This window comes from Lissotriton helveticus, chromosome 5_1 (assembly GCF_964261635.1).
Source record: "Lissotriton helveticus chromosome 5_1, aLisHel1.1, whole genome shotgun sequence".
NCBI classification, from domain to species: Eukaryota; Metazoa; Chordata; class Amphibia; order Caudata; family Salamandridae; genus Lissotriton; species Lissotriton helveticus.
Genome location: NC_136065.1, coordinates 848,906,499 through 848,928,799, shown reverse-complemented (window position 1 = coordinate 848,928,799; position 22,301 = coordinate 848,906,499). Strand labels below are relative to the sequence as shown.

General features: G+C 38.4%; 1 protein-coding gene across 3 annotated transcripts in view; it reads right to left on the bottom strand.

Annotated features, from left to right (window-relative positions):
- The window catches only part of TSPAN14 (tetraspanin 14), a 330,168-nt gene extending 309,458 nt beyond the window's left edge, over positions 1-20,710 (bottom strand). The window contains exon 1 of one of the 3 annotated variants that reach the window (XM_078643329.1): positions 20,563-20,710. The gene's annotated coding sequence lies outside the window, so the exon portion shown is untranslated. The remainder of the gene's footprint in view (positions 1-20,562) is intronic. The other 2 variants (XM_078643331.1, XM_078643330.1) reach the window with 2 other exon arrangements.
- Positions 20,711-22,301: the final 1,591 nt, after the last annotated feature.

Below are 22,301 nucleotides of genomic sequence, written 5' to 3'. Positions count from 1 at the left end.
CATCTCAATTACACGTCTCCAAATAAGTTCCTTTCAAAACCAAGGAACACTCGCTTTCGAAGAAAGCAAATCAACCTTGAATGCATTCCTGAGTGACGAGGCTGTGAACGAAAAGTATTTCAAAAGCAATGTCATTCAGGATGAAACGCTCACCAGCACCTCACTCTGTATAATTTGGTGTAACCATGTGCTGGTATTGTGTATGTATCCTTTTGTATATAAAACGTGACAGTAAATATTTACGTGAGGCGCTCCGATAAAATTATATGATCTCTGCAGGTTTTAGTCAAAGAAAACAAATATTGGGTTAACTACCCGGTTTCAGATCCCTACACGCCTCTTTAAAGATACACCCCAGAACCACCAAAATAACCAGAAAATCACAACTTCTCAAATGCCTTCATCAGACCTCTCACAACTCAGAAATTCCGTAATGGACATTAGTGACCCCTGTAGAGGTCCAATTGAGGTCAGTCACAATGTTACCCAGAAGGACCAAACCCACTAAATTAGCCAATGGCAGTCAGACATTGAGACGAACAGCAGCAGACACTCAGTGCCTGGACGTGCCGATTGCAGATAATTGATCCAGCGGGCTATAGAAAATATATCATAAACTACGCTACCCAATTTCATAACCTATAAACAAAATTCTAAACTATACATGGACCCATTTATGAACCTGATATATTTTTGGGCCTACTGAATCAGGTGGTCAAATAAATCTATATACACATTATTTACAAACTATAAACATTTTATACATTTGCAGAAAGAATATTGTCATTAGAATAAAACCCAATCATTTAAATGACCACTATAGGCGACGTGATCTAGCTAAAGGTAACCTATACTTCTAAATAACCAAGACCAGCTTGTTTGTCAAAAGTAAGATTTTATTTTCTAAATTATGGTATATAAGTTGTAAGTTTTATAAATGAAATTTATTTGCAATAAAGCAAGCATGATGGTAAGAAATAAGAAAAGTACAATTTAAGCAATTGAATCAGTTTAAAGAAACTATATAAAGTTTAGCATTTCTAAAACCTATTTCCCTAACTGAGCTAAATAGACAGAAATTAAAGTAAAGATCTTTGAGGATTCTTACGTGCTCCACGCAAAGTCCAGCAGCACATCACCCTCATCGGAAAGTCAGAAAGCAGCAGCCAGCCCAACCCTAAGGGCATGACTTTTTATACCTTTCTACGCTAACTAAACTAGCGAAGGAAAATTTTCAGAAATACTCGACGTCCCATTGGCTGAGAGTGACAAGTGACATGTCACCCGATTCTTAAAAAGTTCCACAAAATCATGTCTTACAAAGACCATTGTCTCTTCCACGTGAAGCCAGAGGCTTCCTGCGATTGCAACTTTGTTTTAAGTCATCCTCGCAGCTTCCATAGTCTTTCAGTGCAACTTCCGCGGATGCCAAGTTAAGGACTGACAAAAAGTTCACTTTCGACCTTGGCCATGTCCGACAGAATGATGTCAGCTCATCAGTTTTTGCTTTGTGAATGCAGCTTCAATAAACGTTTTAATTCAGAATGGGCGTCTCGTGACTTTCTGCAGAATTATAGGTCAGCTTTTATTTTGCGGCTCAAATAGCTAGGCCTCAAAAGCAGGCAACTTATGATTTCTAGTATAAAACAAACACAAGAAAAGTATTAATGTAAGAAATAAAGTATATTCTGTATCCACCCCATGGTTTACTAATTAATTAACCCACCCGATTAATCAAATGTTACCTAGCCATTGCAAACAAATAAAGCAGCGTTTATATTTACCAGTCTCCGTTTTTCTATGAGACCCATATGCACCTAGAATAGTAGAAATGACATCACACAGACAAGGAAAAGCAAAACAAGCACATGCTTATTTTAAATATGCAGCAGTTAGTAATGACAAAAACGAAAACAATAAATTATTTTATTATTTTGCACGAACAAAAAGATGCAACATTTATGCACGTTTATGAGCACACATGTTAGTCCCCCCACGTGTAAAGTTTAATCTAGGTTGTATTAGCACGACATATCACACATCATTAATAATTTTATTCATGTTATGGAAATGTGACTTTGCGAGTTTAAACAAAATTTTGTTTTCTATCTCGCTCCATCAACTCCCTCATCTGGTGATTAACAAATCACCACACCAGCACTCAAAATTTTGGAAAATTTAATTTATAAGAAATCGATTCAAATTCATTGTATTAGTAAACCTAAAAGTCTGTTTCAGCATAATCCTTGCAATTAACATGACGCTCTCTATGTAACTCCTGCAACTCAATCTCCCTTTCCTCTTCTTTTCTGAGTTTATAAATTCTCTTCTTTTCTCTTAAATGCTTCTTTCTTTTATGCAACAAACAACCTACTTTAGTCAAAATAAAAATGAATATAATTATAATCAAAGGTGCCAGAATCTTGCCAAGAATTGAACTTCCGATATTATGAAACCAGTTTTTAATTGCTTGAAACCTATTTGAAAGTTTCCCAGTAAAATCTTCTTCTTCTAAAGGAATTATTTCAGAATGCATTTGTGTAATATTCTTAATATACATTTCAATATTTTTACTTTCATCCGGTATATATGTACAGCAATGTTGGACATGTAAAATGCCACAGACTCCTCCCTCCTTTGCTAGGAGTATGTCTAAAGCAAGACGGTCTTGAATTACCATGGATCTAATTGCAATAACTTCAACATTCACTAATTGAAATCCATCAGCAGTGTCAGTTGATAATCTATCAACTATAGTGGACAATTTTCTGATTCTCCCTGCATTTAGGGTTATACCAACAAAAGGTATTACAGCTTGGAAAATATCTCCCAGAACTTCAGTAAAAGTTTCTCTTTTAGCTCTATTTACATAATTATGAATTTTAAATAATCCTTCTGAATCTCTGTCAACATGAAACACTTTAGGAAAAACAATTCCCACATAACAAGTTCCATACCAATGGTCTGGAAGGTTGTAGTAGGCTTTGTCACCACAAACAAAATAAATTCCAGGAAAGATAGGATCTTTTCCACCTTTAAATCCCCAACCTCCCATAATCTGATAAGTATCTTCACAGTTGCTTGCACCTACAAAATAATTATCAAAAAGTGTGTTATCTCTTCTAATGCAAAGCTTTCCACTAACAGGTTTGTCTATGTGAATTGCAATATTTTCAAGCATTTTGCCATTTAGTTTCTCATCCTCTTTTTGCCAGAATGATGACTTAGTCTGCTTGACTAATTCATTTCTCTTATAAATTGCTCTTCTCTCCTCAACCATATTCAAAAATTTCTTTCCTTCAGCACTTAATTTACATGTTAGATTATTCTTATAAGCATACTCATAAGTGAGTTCGTTAGTAACAAGGAAATATTCTCTCATTTGTTTAGCTTTCTTATGCTTATTTAAAGCATTATCAATCTTGACATTAGCAAAAATCTCATCATAATTTGAATAGTAATATTCTAAACGACCAGTTTGATAAAATAAACTAGTTAATACACTACATGTAACAGCATAAGTGAGAGGAAGCATATTATATGTTACTCCCTCAGAAACAGAAGCGGGTAATTTAACGCATACATAACAATCCTTTGCATCCATTACCTTTACATATTCACTCAAAAGCTTTGTGAAAGTATTGCTTGAAAAATCACCTATTGATTTATCTTGATGAATGTTAGGCTGATGATCAATTACTTTTGCAGATGCACTATGTTTAGTTTGGCTAACCAGAGCTTTGCTTGTTAAATTAACTTTGTGTAATTCTCTATTCATTTCTAAAGGTATAATCACAGCTAGTACCAACCAGAGCAGAACTAAAATGAGCAGACACACCAGAGTCATCTTACAGCATCTTTTAAAAACAGAGCATTTTGAAGTGCTCTCCTTAATGTAAGGCATTTTTAGGTTAGTTTTAGCCTCAAAAATAAAATAAAAAATAAAAATAAATTTTAAAATTTATATACACCCCCCTTTTAAAATATTTTTCTTTTTATAACCCTAAACAAGATTTCTTCGACCTTATGTCATACATAAGTTTTTCTTCTACTAGACAGTTTTTCTTCGACCTTGTGTCAACTAACAGGATTTCTTCAGCCTTATGCCAATTTAATAAATTTGTACTTCAATCATTGTCACTAATTTCTTGGATTTCGTTTTCTTCTTCACTACTATCATATATGTCTATAACAGGTGGAATTACTAAGTAAGTCCACTCAGGAGACTTGTATTTCTGGTTCGGTCTAATTATTCTCTTCCCTTTTCTTGATATCACTTCTATTTTCCTTCCAACTCCAACCTCTTTTCCAGGACTCTTTTGACTACTGATTTCTTCAACTTGTTCTATTGGCTTTTTAATCAATCTGACTCTCAATCTTCCACCAGGCCAGTAGTCTGCTTTTCTTACGTACTTTTTCTTTGGTTCAGAATTATTCGATTCTGACTTCCAAGTCCTTTTCTTTCTGCTTTCACTTCCACCTTCCACGTCACTTTCCTCAGTTTCGTAGTCTGAAATTTCAATTGACTCAGGAACTTCTCTATTCGGCAATTTCACTCCTTCAGGAACTTCACTTTGTCTTCCATCACTGGTACTCGGTAATTCGTTCTCCTCCTCTTCCTCAATTACCTCTAGCTTCCCAGATTTCGGATTTTTGTTCCTTACTTCAGAGCTTGTTCTCTGCCTTTCGATACTCTCCTGGTCTGAAACTTCTTTTGGTTCAGCTTCTCTGTCTTCAACATAGACAACCGAATCCTCAGTTATCTTTCCTTTTAGCAGATTCTCTTCACCTTCAGAATCTATTTCAATTATTTCTAAGTCTTTTCTTGTCAGATTTCCATTCACTGGCACAGTTTCCAGATGTCGACTTTCTTGTCGATCTTCAGAATCTGGAATTACTTCACCTTCTGTTCTGTCTTCTGCTTCAGAATCAGAGTCATCTGTGGTATCACTTTCAACATCAGAACTCTCAGGAGTTGGTATTGGAATAGTATGACTTGGATGAATCCAACGCTTCAATCCTCTGCACTTTACAGCATTAGTAGTGATCAAGATTACCTGCCTAGGTTTCTGCCATCTAGGAGATAGACAATTCCTCCTCCGATGTACTTTCGTTCTGACCCAGTCTCCAGGTCTCAGATCATGTGTCAAAACTTTGTCATTTGATTGTGCTTCAGTTCCCACCTGATTAGACACAGAAGTTACCATATCAGATAACCTTTTACAGTAATCCAAAATTGCACTGTCATTTATGCTCAACAGTTTACCTACAGGTACAAAAGCTTGCCTCATAACTCTTCCCATCAAAATTTCATGAGGACTCAAACCTGTCTTTTTATCTGGTGTACTTCTTATTGACATCAAAACAAGTGGAAGAGCATCAGTCCACTTCACTCCTGTCTCTAGACACATTTTTCCAATTCTGTTTTTGATAGTTCCATTTATTTGTTCAACTACACCTGATGCCTCTGGTCTGTATGCACAGTGTATTTTCTGCTCAATGCTCATAGCTTCGCAAATTAACTTCAACAGTTTGTTATCAAAATGACTTCCTCCATCACTCTCAATAGTGACTGGAAAACCGTACCTTGGGATGATTTCTCTGAGCATTAGTTTTGCTACTGTAATTGAATCACAATGTCTTGTAGGAAAAGCTTCTACCCACCTTGAGAACAAGCATACAATTACAAGTACATATTTCAAACAGTTGTGTAAGGGCATTTCAATGAAATCTATTTGTAACCTGGTGAAGGGACCACCTTCTCGACCAATTATTCCTGTCCCCACCACTGATTTTCTGTTTGGATTCATTTGTTGGCATGACAAACACCTTTGACAAAAAGATTCTGCAATGGTTCTAAATTTAGTATTGAACCATGTTTCTTTAAACAGTCTGACCATAGAATCTCTTCCTAAATGTGCAGGACCATGATATAATCTGGCCATGTCAGAAATCATGCAATTTGGTAAAACTACTCTCCCATCTTTGTAAACCCACACTCCATCTTCATCACGTTGTCTACAATCTGATCTTAACCACTGGTCTTTTTCTTCATCATCTGCTTCGTTTTGTAAATCTCTAATCTCATTCCATGTTTCTACAATAGTTGTTAGCATTAATGAATTTGAATCAGTTTCTGTGCTTCTATTCCGATTGTAAGAATAATTTTTCCTTGCGCAGTACTTTGCTGTTTCGTCTGCGAAGGCATTTCCTTTGGAAATATAATCAGTCCCTCTAGTGTGTGCTGCACACTTGACTATGGCAATTTCTTTTGGCAATTGTATTGCTTCAATTAATCTTCTAATGAAAACTGCATTTTTAATTGGTGACCCTGTTGATGTCATGTATCCTCTCTGTGACCAGAGTTGTCCATAATCATGCACAACTCCGTACCCATACTGACTATCAGTAATGATGGTAACTCTTATATCCTTTGATACTTCACATGCACGAATTAAAGCAATCAATTCAGCTACTTGAGCTGAACGAACTCCTTCAAGACATGATGCTTCTTTAATGTTTTCGACTGTACAAACTGAGTATGAAGCTTTCAAGACACCACCTTCGGATCTTAAGCATGAGCCATCTACAAAGTAGACAAAATCCGATTCAGGCAAAGGTCTGTCTTTGATGTCTTTTCTTGGTTTTGTGCAGAATTCCATGACATCTAAACATTCATGTTCTGTCTCAATGTCATTAACGATTTCAGAATCAGGCAGTAATGTAGAAGGATTTAGATTCAAACATCTTGAAATCGAAACATTATCTGCTCCTAGTATGATTTTCTCATACTTTGTCAATCTGCTACTTGTTAAATGTTGAGTCTTACCTCTTGTCAGTAATATTTCAACTGAATGAGGCACAAAAACTTTTACAGGAAATCCCATAATGATTCCTTCACTTTGTTCAAGACTAATACTTGTAGCTGCAACCGCTTTTAAACAACCTGGTAATGCTTTTGCAATTGGATCAAGAACTGCAGAGAAATATGCAATAGGTTTCTTTAGGTTTCCATGTCTCTGAATTAACACAGATAATGCACATCCTTCTCTCTCACTGCAATACAGTTCAAAATCTTTCTCATAATTTGGCATACCCAAAGCAGGAGCTTGGCATAAGCTCTTTTTCAGGTTCTCAAAAGATTCCATCTCAACATCATTGAGAATAATTGGATCTTTTACATCTGATTTGGTCAGTCTTTGTAGTGGTTTCGCAATTACTGAAAATCCACTTATCCATTGTCGACAGTAACCTACCATTCCCAGGAACATTCTGACCTGTCTTTGTGTTCTTGGCGGTAACATTGCTTGAATCATTTTTATTCTCTCTATTGTTACTTGTCTTTTTCCCTTTGCAATTCTGTGACCAAGATATTTCACTTCCTGTTTGCAAAACTGTAGTTTTGCTGGGGACACTTTATGTCCTTCTTCTGCAAGGCGATTTAACAGAATTATTGTGTCTGTTACACAATTTTCTCTTGTCTTTGCAGCTATTAACAAATCATCAATATACTGCACCAACGTAGACCTACCTGGTAAGTCTAAATCTTCTAATGATCTTTTTAACAGTTCGTTAAAGATTGAAGGACTTTCTGTATAGCCCTGAGGGATTCTTGTCCATCCAAGGGTCTTACCTTGGAATCTGAAAGCAAAGATTTCATAACTGTCTGGGTGTAGAGGAACAGTAAAGAATGCATTGCAAAGGTCAATGACTGTGTACCATTCAGCATCATATGGAATCTGAAATAGAATCACTGCTGGATTTGGAACCACAGGACAACATGGAATAACAATTTGATTAACCTTTCTCAAATCTTGTACGATCCTAAATGTTCCGTTAGCCTTTTTAACTCCCATAATTGGTGAATTACAAGAGCTACTCTTCATTTCTTCCAATACACCTTGCTTGATTAATTTTTCAATTACAGGTGTAATACCTTCAATTGTCTCAGTTTTCATTTTATATTGTGGAGTGTTTGGAAATTCTATTCCCTGCTTCAATGCAATTTTAACAGGATCTACGTTTTTCATCAGACCCATCTCATTCCCAGTAAAATCCCATATTTCAGATTTCACTGTTTCTTTTAGCTCTTCAGGTAAATCTTTTTCTTCAAATGCAGGAAACAATTTTGTTTCTTCTGCTTCCATCATCATCATTGTCATTCTGTACAAACCATCTTCCTCCATTGTTTGTAACTCAACTCCTTCAGGAGAACAATATATTCTGCAATTCATTTTACATAGGATGTCTCTACCTAATAGATTTACTGGACTACTATTACAAACCACAAATCTGTGTTTGTCTCTGTAATTTCCAATTTCAACTGGTACTGGATCAGTTAAGTCTGTTTTAATTTGCTGATTACTTACTCCGACAACTTGGATGGTATCCCCAGAGAGAGGTAGGTTTTCAATTTCCACTGATCTAACAGTAGAACGGGTAGCACCAGTGTCCACTAGAAAAGTGATGTCTACATCATTAACTTTCCCGTTTACATAAGGACCGGACTGGTCAACCTCAAGAGTGGCTCCAACAACACACTCTTCCTCCTCTCTCGGGCACCGTCAGCAATAATCATCAGAATCACTGTCTTGGCTTTCTGTCAATAAAAACTGTTGTGAAGCATTTTGCATTTGAACCCTTTGCTGCTTTTGCTGTTTTTGTAGTTTTATTACCTGTTCACATCCCTGAAATCCCACGTTTGGATTATATTTTTGAACTCCCCCACAATTCGGAAAAGGTGGTTGTGGCAACTGGTCCTGACGATTATTCACCTGTTGTTGTTGCTGTTGTTGTAATTGTCGCTGAATATTAAATTCATTTAACCCCTGTTGCATCTGTAGCTGTTGCTGCACGTTAACACCATTCTGCATCTGTGGATTCAATAAGGGATTCTTTAAGTTTCTAGGAGGATGAGGACACTCGTCCCTCCAATGTCCAATTTCGCCACAATTAAAACAAGGTAATCTTTGTTTCAGCTCTTCTATTTTTGGGCTAAATTTCTTTTGGAAATTATTACCTTTAAACTTTCCTTGTATCTGGTTCGTATTTCCAGTTTGAACAAAATTAGTGTTCTTATTTCCCATGCTGGCAATCTGTTGCTCAGCTACCTTTACCTGTGCCCACATGGCTTTCTCCTTCAGCTTTTTCTGTTTTACTTCTAATTCATCGCTACAATATTTTGCCTTTCTCAGAATATCATCAATAGATAGTGCTTGCCATCCGACAATACTAGTTCTGATCATTTCTCCAATTTCAGGCTTTAGTCCATAAACAAATCTATAGATAAAATGACTCATGTCTTTCTCATCTAATTTTTCATAACCACTGTATTGTTTAAAGATTAACAGTAGTCTTTCATAAAAAGAATGAACTGATTCTTTTGTTTCCTGCTCTGTTCTTTCTATTTTAACCCAATCAACTTCTTTGGGTGGAATTTTGTTTTTCATCCAAACAATTACTTTCTCGTAAAAATCCATTACGAGTGGATTTGGGGCACCTGTTTCTTTAATTCGCTCAGGTTCTGTTTTTGGCCAACTAATAGAAATTTTACATTCTGTCCAAAGATCAGATGGAACAACAATGTCAAAAAATCCATCCAAATCAATCCACAGAACTTTTGACACTTTGATAAATCTATCGACTTGTCTGTACCACTCAACAGGTTTCTCTCTTAATTTAGGAAAGTCATTTGTAAATAACAAAATGTCCTGTCTCGACCATGGGACATGAACATATCCTCCACCTGCAACTTCTCTCATTGGAAATTGTTTTGACATTCTTTCTAATCTTTCATCTTCCTTCCTTTTAGTCCATTTCACTCTCCATTTGTTCAGTTCTCCTAGCTTTTTGATATAGACAATTAAATCTTTAATGTGAACTATTCTTCCCATTGAGTTCAAACTCTCAATGTCGCTTTCTGAGAAATCTAATCTGTAATGTTTTGCAAAATTCTTTTGTTTACTCACATCGATTTCAAGTTCTGCAGCTAGATCCTCTAATTGATCATATTTATTTTTCGTTTTCCATTGAATACTTTTGCAAATGAATAATAGTTCATCATCCCGATAGTAATTTAAACTATCTGGGCCAATTGTTCCGATTATTAATTCTTCTATATTCGCCTTTAATTTGGCCACATCAAGCTTTGGTGTAGTTACCCTGACTTCAGGACTTCCTACATCTGACATAGCACCCATTGGTGTTTTTGGAGATAAATCCTCATTAAAGGTTAAATCAGGCATTCTCGATCTAGAAGTGTTTAATTCAGTCAAGTCTGAATAAAATTTTTCAGCAGGCTTTTGAATTTCTGTATTTAAAGGAATAGTTAATCCAGTTTTGTTTGTATTTCTTTGATCAAATACAGGCTGAACAGGACCTATTGTTACTGGAACTGTGACAGCTTCCATGCCTTTTGTCATTCTTTTGACTAATTCTTCTTTAGACCTTAAGTATTCATTATAATCATCATCCTCAACATTTCTTGTTTCTCTTGTATAATCTTTTGGAGGTTCCCTTGCTCTTGGAGTCATTGAAAAATGTCTACCCTCATTTCGAGCATTCTCAAATTCTGGTCTTCTAGGAGTTTCAGTGATTTCACAATTATTTGGATAAAGTTTAGGAGCTTCACTAATTGGAGGTGCACTCGGTGAAGTTTCAGTAGAAACCACCGGAGTAGACCATGATCTAGGAGGTCTCAAAGGCTGATTAGGCTGTTTATTTCTAGCAGTTGTATATATTTCTTCCATAACTGCATCCTCAGATTCACTTTCCATAGATTTTCCTGTAGGAGAACCCATTACCATTTCATGAATTAAATACAATCCTTCACTCATGTTTCCCTGTCTCCACATTCGTAATCTATCTTCATGAGTTTCTCTTTTCCATGATGGATTTTTAGAAGGTCTTTTAATTCCACTAGCTTCTCTTTGTAACTGATACATTTCATCTTCCCACTCAACTAAAGCTTCAAATTGAGTTGGTCTCGGTTTTGGAACAAGAGCATTCATTTTCTCTCGTAAGTTTCTTAAAACTCTTACATTAAATGAACCATCATCAGGCCAAGCCAAAACACCATCGTTTTTAGTATAGCGTTTCCAACTGTCGAACCATAAGACAGTATGATATCCGTATTCACCTTCCATGTACGCTGCAGGTGTTTTATACTTATGAAGTAGTTTACCACCTCGCGTTTCGATTTTCTTGTCAGGTGAAAATAAATTCTTAAATTTCTGAAATAATGTTGTCTTTTTCTCAACATGTTTAAAATGATAACTCATTTTTAAAAGTTAAATTTAATTCACAAAATCGTTCGTAAAATATTTCCGGGATGTTCCGCAAAACAACCAATCCGTGCGCGAAACACACCAACAAGCCAATGGCAGTTGAGCTACGTCAGTTTCCTGCTCAACCAATAATTTTGGAGATTTTCCTAAGGACCAATCAGCTCACAGGGCCGTCAGAGACTCAGGAGCCAATCAGAATACAGCTTGTGACGTAGGTCACCCAATCCCAGCGCGGCTCTGTGACGTACACAGCAGCTGCGGTTTCTCGCTTCTCACTCCTGGCGCTTACCCCTCCTTCACAAAATCTTTTCACAGCGCCATTTTAAGAACACTTTTCAGTGTAAATTAATTCTTAACAATGACTTATAAAGACAACATCTGTTCGTTTCACTAATTAGGATAGTTTACATACATTCAAGTATCCACACTTCGGAATAGTCGGCGCTATTCACACTAAGGATAATATTCAATTGTCAGTAGAGTAACCTTACCCCACCCTTCTAACACGTATAATTATGAACTCGCTTTGCTCTGAACCCACCGCGAAGTGAAAGTTCTAAGAGTTCCACTTGAACATAAAATACAATTCAAACTCGCACTTTTACACGGAAAATTCCCTAAATTCAAACACACACGAAATCCGTACAGGACTCTCACCTGTTTATAGAAATCATGCACCGTTAGCAAAATAACGACGTTATCCGTACAGGGCTCTCACCTGTTTATAGATATGAAACATGTACCCGTACAGGACTCTAACCTGTTTATAGATAATCATGCACCGACGTTAAATTTTACCCTTCATTCAAGCTCGGATATAACTATTACTCTCATCACAGTGAGTTTTATGGAAGGCGCTTTGTCCCTATTCTCATGCTGCTTTGATTTCTTAGAAAATCCTCACTATACAAGATTCAGACCTAGCCCTAAAACTGTGCTGCTCGGCGACAACACTATGGTACACGGCGATACCTCTTGTGATACTCGGCGATATCACTACAAACGAACAGATGGCTTGCGTGACTAATTTCTCGCCACACAATCTATACCGGTATAGCTTACAGATAGGCACGAAAAACGAACTTAACGAGTGTTAAAACATTAATCCTATTTGCATACCATGACGCAATCCTTAGCAACCAACATGTTACCTTGGTTACCGCTTAGCAACCATCAATTTCTGCTACCAGATAATTGATCCAGCGGGCTATAGAAAATATATCATAAACTACGCTACCCAATTTCATAACCTATAAACAAAATTCTAAACTATACATGGACCCATTTATGAACCTGATATATTTTTGGGCCTACTGAATCAGGTGGTCAAATAAATCTATATACACATTATTTACAAACTATAAACATTTTATACATTTGCAGAAAGAATATTGTCATTAGAATAAAACCCAATCATTTAAATGACCACTATAGGCGACGTGATCTAGCTAAAGGTAACCTATACTTCTAAATAACCAAGACCAGCTTGTTTGTCAAAAGTAAGATTTTATTTTCTAAATTATGGTATATAAGTTGTAAGTTTTATAAATGAAATTTATTTGCAATAAAGCAAGCATGATGGTAAGAAATAAGAAAAGTACAATTTAAGCAATTGAATCAGTTTAAAGAAACTATATAAAGTTTAGCATTTCTAAAACCTATTTCCCTAACTGAGCTAAATAGACAGAAATTAAAGTAAAGATCTTTGAGGATTCTTACGTGCTCCACGCAAAGTCCAGCAGCACATCACCCTCATCGGAAAGTCAGAAAGCAGCAGCCAGCCCAACCCTAAGGGCATGACTTTTTATACCTTTCTACGCTAACTAAACTAGCGAAGGAAAATTTTCAGAAATACTCGACGTCCCATTGGCTGAGAGTGACAAGTGACATGTCACCCGATTCTTAAAAAGTTCCACAAAATCATGTCTTACAAAGACCATTGTCTCTTCCACGTGAAGCCAGAGGCTTCCTGCGATTGCAACTTTGTTTTAAGTCATCCTCGCAGCTTCCATAGTCTTTCAGTGCAACTTCCGCGGATGCCAAGTTAAGGACTGACAAAAAGTTCACTTTCGACCTTGGCCATGTCCGACAGAATGATGTCAGCTCATCAGTTTTTGCTTTGTGAATGCAGCTTCAATAAACGTTTTAATTCAGAATGGGCGTCTCGTGACTTTCTGCAGAATTATAGGTCAGCTTTTATTTTGCGGCTCAAATAGCTAGGCCTCAAAAGCAGGCAACTTATGATTTCTAGTATAAAACAAACACAAGAAAAGTATTAATGTAAGAAATAAAGTATATTCTGTATCCACCCCATGGTTTACTAATTAATTAACCCACCCGATTAATCAAATGTTACCTAGCCATTGCAAACAAATAAAGCAGCGTTTATATTTACCAGTCTCCGTTTTTCTATGAGACCCATATGCACCTAGAATAGTAGAAATGACATCACACAGACAAGGAAAAGCAAAACAAGCACATGCTTATTTTAAATATGCAGCAGTTAGTAATGACAAAAACGAAAACAATAAATTATTTTATTATTTTGCACGAACAAAAAGATGCAACATTTATGCACGTTTATGAGCACACATGTTAGTCCCCCCACGTGTAAAGTTTAATCTAGGTTGTATTAGCACGACATATCACACATCATTAATAATTTTATTCATGTTATGGAAATGTGACTTTGCGAGTTTAAACAAAATTTTGTTTTCTATCTCGCTCCATCAAGGCGCGTGGGGTAGGGCGGAGACCTGTGCTTACAACTCCCAACAAACAGCCTTTTTATGGTACTTAGGCAGGAGTGTACAGCTATTCTACGAGAACCCAAACGACTTGAAGCGGGCCGGCTCAGACAAGCTGCAGACACGTCTTGCACACTCTAGTGCTTCACGGAGTTGACACAGTATCTATAAAGCTGCCTCGCCTCTCCTTTCCTCTTAGAATCCCTTCATCAGAGTTGTCATCTTCCGGAGAACAAGGCCGTGTAGAAGAGATCTGACCCCTCTCTACCATTAACCCCACCACGACAGACAAACACTGAAGGCTTTCAAGGCCTTCAGGCAACAGGACATTAGTCAGTCATGACTCATAGCCAAGTCACCCTCAGATGTCGTCAAATCAAAATCTGCATAAATGATAACTTCACTTTAACAGCCCACGCTATAGGATAGAACATCGCCCACTAAACTATTATGTTCATATTCTCGAAGTTGAATATTGGGTCAAAAAGATATAAACAAACGTCTGCAGAGGGAGCTGAACGCAATAAGATATCATAGCAGTGTTTAAACAGCACATCAGCCTTATCTTTATCTATACAACTGCAATTTCTAAAACCCACCAATAACACCCGTCTCTCCGAAATCCATTGCTCTTTAGCATGGAAACTTTGTGAAACAATAACTTCAAATGAGTACATTTTCAAAAGTGTTTTTAAAAAGCCAAAAACAATTTTACTCAGAAAAAACAGAACTATCGAGGTGTCTAATGGGTTTTTCACTCTGACACAGAATGATAAGACACCATATATAAAACCATATGATCCCTGCAGATTTTAGGAAAAGTATCCTGTTTCAGATCCTGACATGTTTCGTTAAAAAGGCAACCTAGAAGAAACAAAATTACCAGTAAAATGTCCAAATCCCCTCATCAGCCTCTCACAGCTCACAAAATCCCCATTAATGGACGTCAATAACCCCCCTTTAGGTCACCCCCCCATAGGTCACAAAGCTATACAGATTGACCAAAACCCCTAACGTATTACCCAATGACCCTCACGCATTGAGACATATCAGCAGACTCTCAAATCAAATCACCTAAAACACATTCACATAAAAGAACAATGTCCATCAAGGAACCACTTCAGGGGGCAAGGCAAGGAATGCAAGTGAGTAGCAGCTTGGCTTTTAAGGCCCAAGATAGAAATCCCTCAAGATAAGGTGCAATTCTGGGGGCAGAGCAAATTGCCTGCTGAAACATGGTCTGACTGCAACGTGAAGTTGCTAGCAATGTAGTGGGTGCCTAGAAGCCCTGAGGCCGGATATGGTGAAGGAGTTCAAAAAGTAGCCAGGGCAACTCAGGTCTGTTTCTGGGGAGAGCAGCGGGTGTAGGGAAAATGGTGTGGGGGTGAACCTTGCACGAGAGGTGAGACCAAGAGGGGAGGCAGCCTGAACAGAGGGGTACTGGGCTAGATTGACACTTACCTTGCCCTGTCCTCCAGAAGCCATATTTGCAGAAATACGATACTCCATGGAGGTGGAAGGCGTATATATACTCAGAGGCGACCACTGTGAGGTAAATCAAGGAAGGCATGTTGTCTTCCAGGGGCGGTTCATCTTCAGGGGCTCCAAGGCGTTGCCCTACCACGAGCAACTACTAAATTATGTCATTACACTTGTAATAATTTCATTTAGCAGTGTTCATGCAAACACGAGTTTCATGTTTACATGAACTCTGCAGTATGCAGGTCAGCCCTCTTAGCCTCTATACCAGGCTCCTGAAGACACGAGAAAGGGGTTGAGGGAGCTGAGCGATGATCTAGCTATAGTGTGTAGTTCAAAAACAACACTCTCCAGGTGGATGTCTGCTTTGTGCAGATCGGAGGGGCGTAGTTCAACTACGTCCCCCCACAAAAGCACAATCCATTTTATTTAGCAGACATACTGCGCATGCCTCAGGGAGCATAGTAGATCTGCTAAAATTTAGCTGTGTAACAGGGGGGGGATCGGACCAAGGGCAGAGCGGACCTACCTAATGACTGGGGAAAGGTATCCAACTCTGTCTCCCCTCTTTTATCTCAGCAGCAGGATGAGTGGACTGACCCGGATTTTCAGATTCCTACCAATGTCGGAGAAAAGGAAGGGGCTGATTATGATGTTCTCTACTTAGGGGCTGATTATGAGTAGCAAAGTGCAAGGGCAATGGAATTACTGCAGTCGTATTCACCTATTCGGGAAGGTAGTTTCTCCACCACTCCTACAATTCTGAGCCTTCCCAGATGACAGCAGGATGAATCTGTGCCCAGAAACATCAGTGAGAATCCAAACCTGTTAAAATTGCAACGGTGAGTGGCTTTTTCCTATCACCCTCCATAACTTCCCATACCTCCACTCCAGGAATACAGTTACGACCGACTCGTGATCCAAGTGTCCTCGAAAATAAAAATAAATCTAATATTTGACTTCAATTTATTGTTCTCTTAAAAACATTTTATCTGTATAACTGAGAACTAAAATGTACCTATGCTTTCTGCTTCCAGTAGGTTGTAGCACTGGAGGGCAACACTTTCACAGCTCTACTCTAATATTCATACAGGTCCACCTGGGGACATCCAATAGCATGTTACTCACTCATGTAATCCAAAATACCTAAACCATCAAACTAATCTCTGTACAACTGACCAATGGACGTAGTCATAAGCCATCAGGTCAGCACAATTCTATATTGGAGTTCAACTGAGATAATATGACCCGATCAAATGGAAATTATTGCTGCCATCGAAACAGAATTACTTTTTTATATGACTATCCCCTGAAGGTACGTAGTACGAAGCCTATCCTTTTTTTTATCACTATGAATGAAAGTATTGTTTCTCTGATGCTTCTTGAACTTGAGCTGCCAGGAAGGACTTCATAACCATCATCCAAGACAATAAAGTTATCCAATGGTTAAAGATAAGACTAAATGAGAACCAAAATGAGAATAGGAAAGGGAGTTTTCATAACAGTAAAAGCTGCATATCTGCATCTTCTGAGCTTTGCAAAAGAGGCAAAGGAGGAAAAAAAAATCCTCCAGTTAATTCTCTCATTCCGAAAGAGGTCAATATGACGCTTAATACGTTTTTAAAGCCTTTTGTGTGACTTCTTTAGTTGAGAAAAATCATAGTAGATGTAAAATAAGCTTCGAAACATACACAATCTGAATACTATGCAAAATGTAGAATACAGGAAAAGGTTACATAGCAGGTTTTCATAAACCATAGCATCCCATACTGTGTGATAAACAAACAAAATACATGTTGACAATATACCTAAATACTTCATAGCTAATGACTGCACCAGCAATTTATCTACACTAATATCCATATATAAAAATAACGTCTGTGTGTCGTTTATTTGACATGTGCCTATAGCCAGAGCAATTGACCTAGGTCAAAGAAAACACAGTTGTTTTCCCCAATGCACAATTACCACCCTATATTTAGTTGGGGAAATAATGAAAATCGTTTACACGTAGTGGAAAACAAGACTATTTCGGAAAATATTTTGGAGTCTGTGGTTTCAAAGAGGGGTCACTTGTTTACTTATCCAGAACTAGAGATATTCATAATGCCAAAGGACTGCCTTGGGGAGTCCTGATGAAAAAAATGTTGTGCTTATTTACATATGCAAAAATTTAAGCCAAAAGGAAGTGCTACAAAGTATGGCATATGCAAAAAGAATAGATGATGGATGGAATGCTGAACAAATCATTCACCCCCAGTCACTGATATGGGCTAAATCCATAATTGTATTGCATGCCACGCCGTTCCAGTTTAGAGCCAGCCACATGCAAATCAGTCTTGACTCGGCTCCCCATGGGAACAGTCTAGCCCAAACTGCCAGGTCAATTCCTCCCTGGGCCAGAAACAAGCATCCTGGGTTTAAACTGGGGTGGCGTGGTGAGCACAATAACGATGGAACCCAGATCTGTGACTGGGGGTGAGTGTTTGAAAAGTTTCAACGCCCCGTCCATCATTTTATTTTGCAATGTTTGTATGTGCCCCTTGGTGTCTATGGGTATGGCCAGACGTGGGTCCTTTGCTCGCGGCACCATTGGATTCAAGCTAACCTGGCTGATATAGGGTGATACCCCAATAACCGTCGCAGGATGCTCGTGTCCAGGGAGGACCTGGCCTGGCAGTTCGGGCTGGACTGTTCACATTGGGAACAGAGTCCAGACTGGTTTGCATATGACTGGGTCCAAAATGGGGTGACGTGCCGAGCAAAATAACGATGGATTTAACCCAGATCTGTGGGTGAGTGTTAAGGAAAAGTTTCAACACTCTGTCCATTATTTTATTTTGTGCTAGGAAGTATGGCATGGCACTGAGGAATCGAAAAGTTCCCATAATATGGAAGAGCAACTAACCAGTCATGCGTGATTTTAAGCCTTTTTTAAAGCAACTCATGCACATTCCCGCAATTCAATTTCTCACCTAATAAAACCGAGTAATACTACCAGGAAATGCACAGAAAAATTACCTACATAAATTATACAAGGATTTTCCTTCCTCAAATCCTCTTAGAACAGCAGCCTAAAACAAGCTTTGTTATCCCGTTTATATCCGAGGAGCAGCAATTAAAATCTACAACAAACAGAAAGCAATCATTCTCGGTTCCTGCAGAATATTTTGGTCCCACACATATTATAGAAAGAGGAAAGACCAGTATGGCAGCAACGCCAAGCGTAGTTCTGATTAAAGACACTCAATTTAAACTCACTAAAACCGTTTCTCAATCTTAGTGAGTGCTGTGCCCCGAGAAACCTGGCACACTAGATGAATACTTACAAACAAATACACCCCTAACTCAGTTCACACCAGCTCCCAGCAAAGAATATCTTGCCTCGGTACAATTCTGGGATTTGTACGGGAAAAAAATGCCAGGCTTACATGAGGTTCTCTACCGCACAAAAAACAAATGTCCATGAGAAGAATGCTTGATGCCCGAAGTGGTACTCGGAGGAAATCTAGTACCTCGCTATTGAGGATTTCCCTGTAGTTTTTAGGCAGAACATGATTGAAATGTTATGCATTTTAAAAATGGGGGCATTATGGAAAAATCTGGCACTGGAATTTAGTGTCCCTTGTTATGTGTTACTGGATGCAAAGGATCAGGTCTCTCATATGGAGGCTTTCTGTATGAATGAAGGGATCTACTGCAGGTATATCTCATCCTAAAAGCTGACACACTGCTGCATGCGCAGAAGTTTATCTTGGGGAAATGATCCCTATGATGGTCTCAAGCGGTTTTGTCACACTAAACATTATGGCAATCTTATACTATGCATAGAACACCACTTTGTATCTAAAATGGTTAAGCTATTTAGAGATACTTCATCAACCACTAATACAGCAAAAAAGAGGAAATTGTGGTGCCAGATGTTAATCTCACCAGGAACATACCAATACCAGTTCCACATCCTTTGTTCTAAATATCACTTTGGTTGCAAAAAAGTTTCAATGTCCAGGAAAAACTACTGAAAGCAATACATAAATTGCTCGTTTCATCACTTTCTAGGCATATATCCAAACTAAATCCTGGTGAGCATTTTTATAATTGTATCTGGAAATTGCCAATCTCCTTGTTGCCTTTGCTTTCATCTAATGACTCAGACGCTGGAAAGGGCAAAAATAAAAAGCACAAACGTGTGTGAGCTAGGTACAACTTTGAAATACAATTAAAATCAAACCAACTGCCAATTACGAAACTTTATAAAGGTAATACCCATGCTTATACGTGAGATGACATTCTGCTTCTCATGTAAGATGGCTTCAAGAAAGGTCGGAATACTATGATAAATAACCTGTATTATTCTTCAATGCTGGTCTGAGCTTACACTTGTCTGTGCCACACACCTGCCACTCCGAGGCTGCCTATGGAGACTACAGGAGGCAGGTGTAAGGAGACAGAGACATCTGAAGAGGAGAAACAGAATAAAATACTAAACTAGATCCCTAGAGTGCACTTGCACAACACACGGGTCAACACCACTCATGAGAAGCACCCCTGAAGGCGATGCAACACACAGACCTACAAGCTCAGGGTGAGGGTTACAATCTCCGAGTAAGGTAAATAGCCTCTGGAAGAGGATCCCTAGCAGCACAAGTTTAAGGTGGAGGAAAGAGTCAGATTTCGGAAAACGGTGTAGAAGTCTCAGGTTGTGGATCATTAACTTGTAATGGGTGGGCACACTCTCGGTGTAATATGTTAAGTGGGTACGTACTCACTGGCTGATAAGAGGGTTTTTTGGGGAGGTGAGGTAAGTTCTTGGGAGGTGCCATGCTCCTTTTGGCATAGAATCTTACTAGGCATGTGCAGACACTTGGGGAGCAAGATTCCGAGAGGAATCGGGTGTTCTATGTGAAACACAAGCTCCGACGAGATCGATGCAGCACAGATACCGTGGACTTTAGTTACCTAAACTGTAGTATCACGGATGTGTTAATAATCGTGCCCCTCCCCACAGCCTTTACCACCAGACTGCCCGAATACTGAGTCTCCGTTCTCACCCCAGCGCTCACTCCTCAGGCTCTCCTTCCCATGGGCTCGGTCTCACGGCTCTGCTGTGCTCCCCTCTCTTCGTTCTTCCTTCTTCTTCTTCTTGGCGGGCGACACAGGAAGCAGCACTGGAGCCGAAAAGCAAGCCCAACCGCCTACGAAAACATGAACTGATCCTCGACTCCAAACGACAAGGACGAGCTAAATAATCGAAAGCTAAAAATGTCTCCCAAAACACGAAATAACGGATTTATTTATTTATTTATCTGTTACATGTGGTTATCACCATCTAGTGGTGGTATCGTATAACGCTACAAGAACTGATCCTGTAGTTATAGGTGCACCTGAATCAGCAGTAAACTTAAGTTCAACATTTCCTATAATAACATCCCCAATAGGGCCTACAATTTTACCATCTACCATTTCAACATAAAGGATGATATTCGAACACATTTCCTCATCAAAACTTCCCACCGTGTTAATATTCACGTTGTTACCTGATGTCTTAGACTTACATAAAGTAGAATAATGGCCATATTTTTTGCATTTTACGCATCTCTTACCAATAGCGGGACAATTTTTGTAATCCGCTAGATGGTCATTGGATCCACATCTAAAACAACTCATATGCTTACCTCCTAATTTCTTATCCCACACATTCTTTCCAAAAGTCTTACCATCACTTTTCTTTTTGTCCTGTAAATAAAATACATTAGTGTTATTCCCTGCATGAGATAATTCTCTTGTAGATACAAGTGATCTTTCTATACCCCTAGCAATATCTAAAACTTCCTGCAATGTAGGTCTTTTGCAAGCCAGCAACCTTTCCTGGACTTTCTTTGAGAAACAATAGAAAACGATCTGATCTCTAATGTAAATATCAGTCATTTCATCATATTCACATTCAACAGCAAGTATCCTCAGACAAGCTATATATTCATCAACAGTCTCCCCTTCCTGTTGCTTCCTTAAAGCAAACCTATGTCTAGCCACCATTATATTATTTTCCTCATCGAATTGTTTTTCAAGTCTTTTTAAGGCTTCATCATATTCATTCATGGGTATAAAAGTTCCAGGTGGGTTTTCAAATTCAGGCAGACTGTCAAAAACGTCCTGTCCAGCCTTTCCCAATAGGCCAAACAATAAAGAACATTTCCTTTCTGCGTCAAAAGCTTTCCCATCAATGGATACTATATAATTTTCAAAAGCCCTTTTCCATTTCTTCCACTTCATAGTAGGTTTGCCAGGCTCTTCTAAGAAACGGGGTGGTGCACAAATATTGTTGCTCTCAGCCATGTTTCCTTATGTAAATATTGCCAAGAGGAAATATATGTATCCGCAAAAAAAATTAATATTCACAACAGTACTTGTTCCAGATTATTTAATTGCTCAAAATAAGAAAAAATATAATCTGTTTGAATTACCGCTTCACCAGAGTTAATTTCACTTCAAAATTGACTAAAATAACATTATAGTCAGTGCTCTGTGAGAGTTTCCATTAACTCCCGATGTTTGTTAGTATGAAACAATTTCAAAATGGCCGCACGCAGCCTCGTAAGATGACGTGTTGTTTATGAGAACTAATCAAAACTGACGAAGAACCTCCCAGAATGCCTCACGCGTCACAGCTGAGGAGATTGTTAACCTCTAGCGAACGCCTGCTTCTGACTGGGTTGTGCGCCAGCAAGTAAGTTCTCTTTTCAGCACATAACGCCGACTGTTTCCTCAGCGCTCGCCTCAGCTTCGTCAA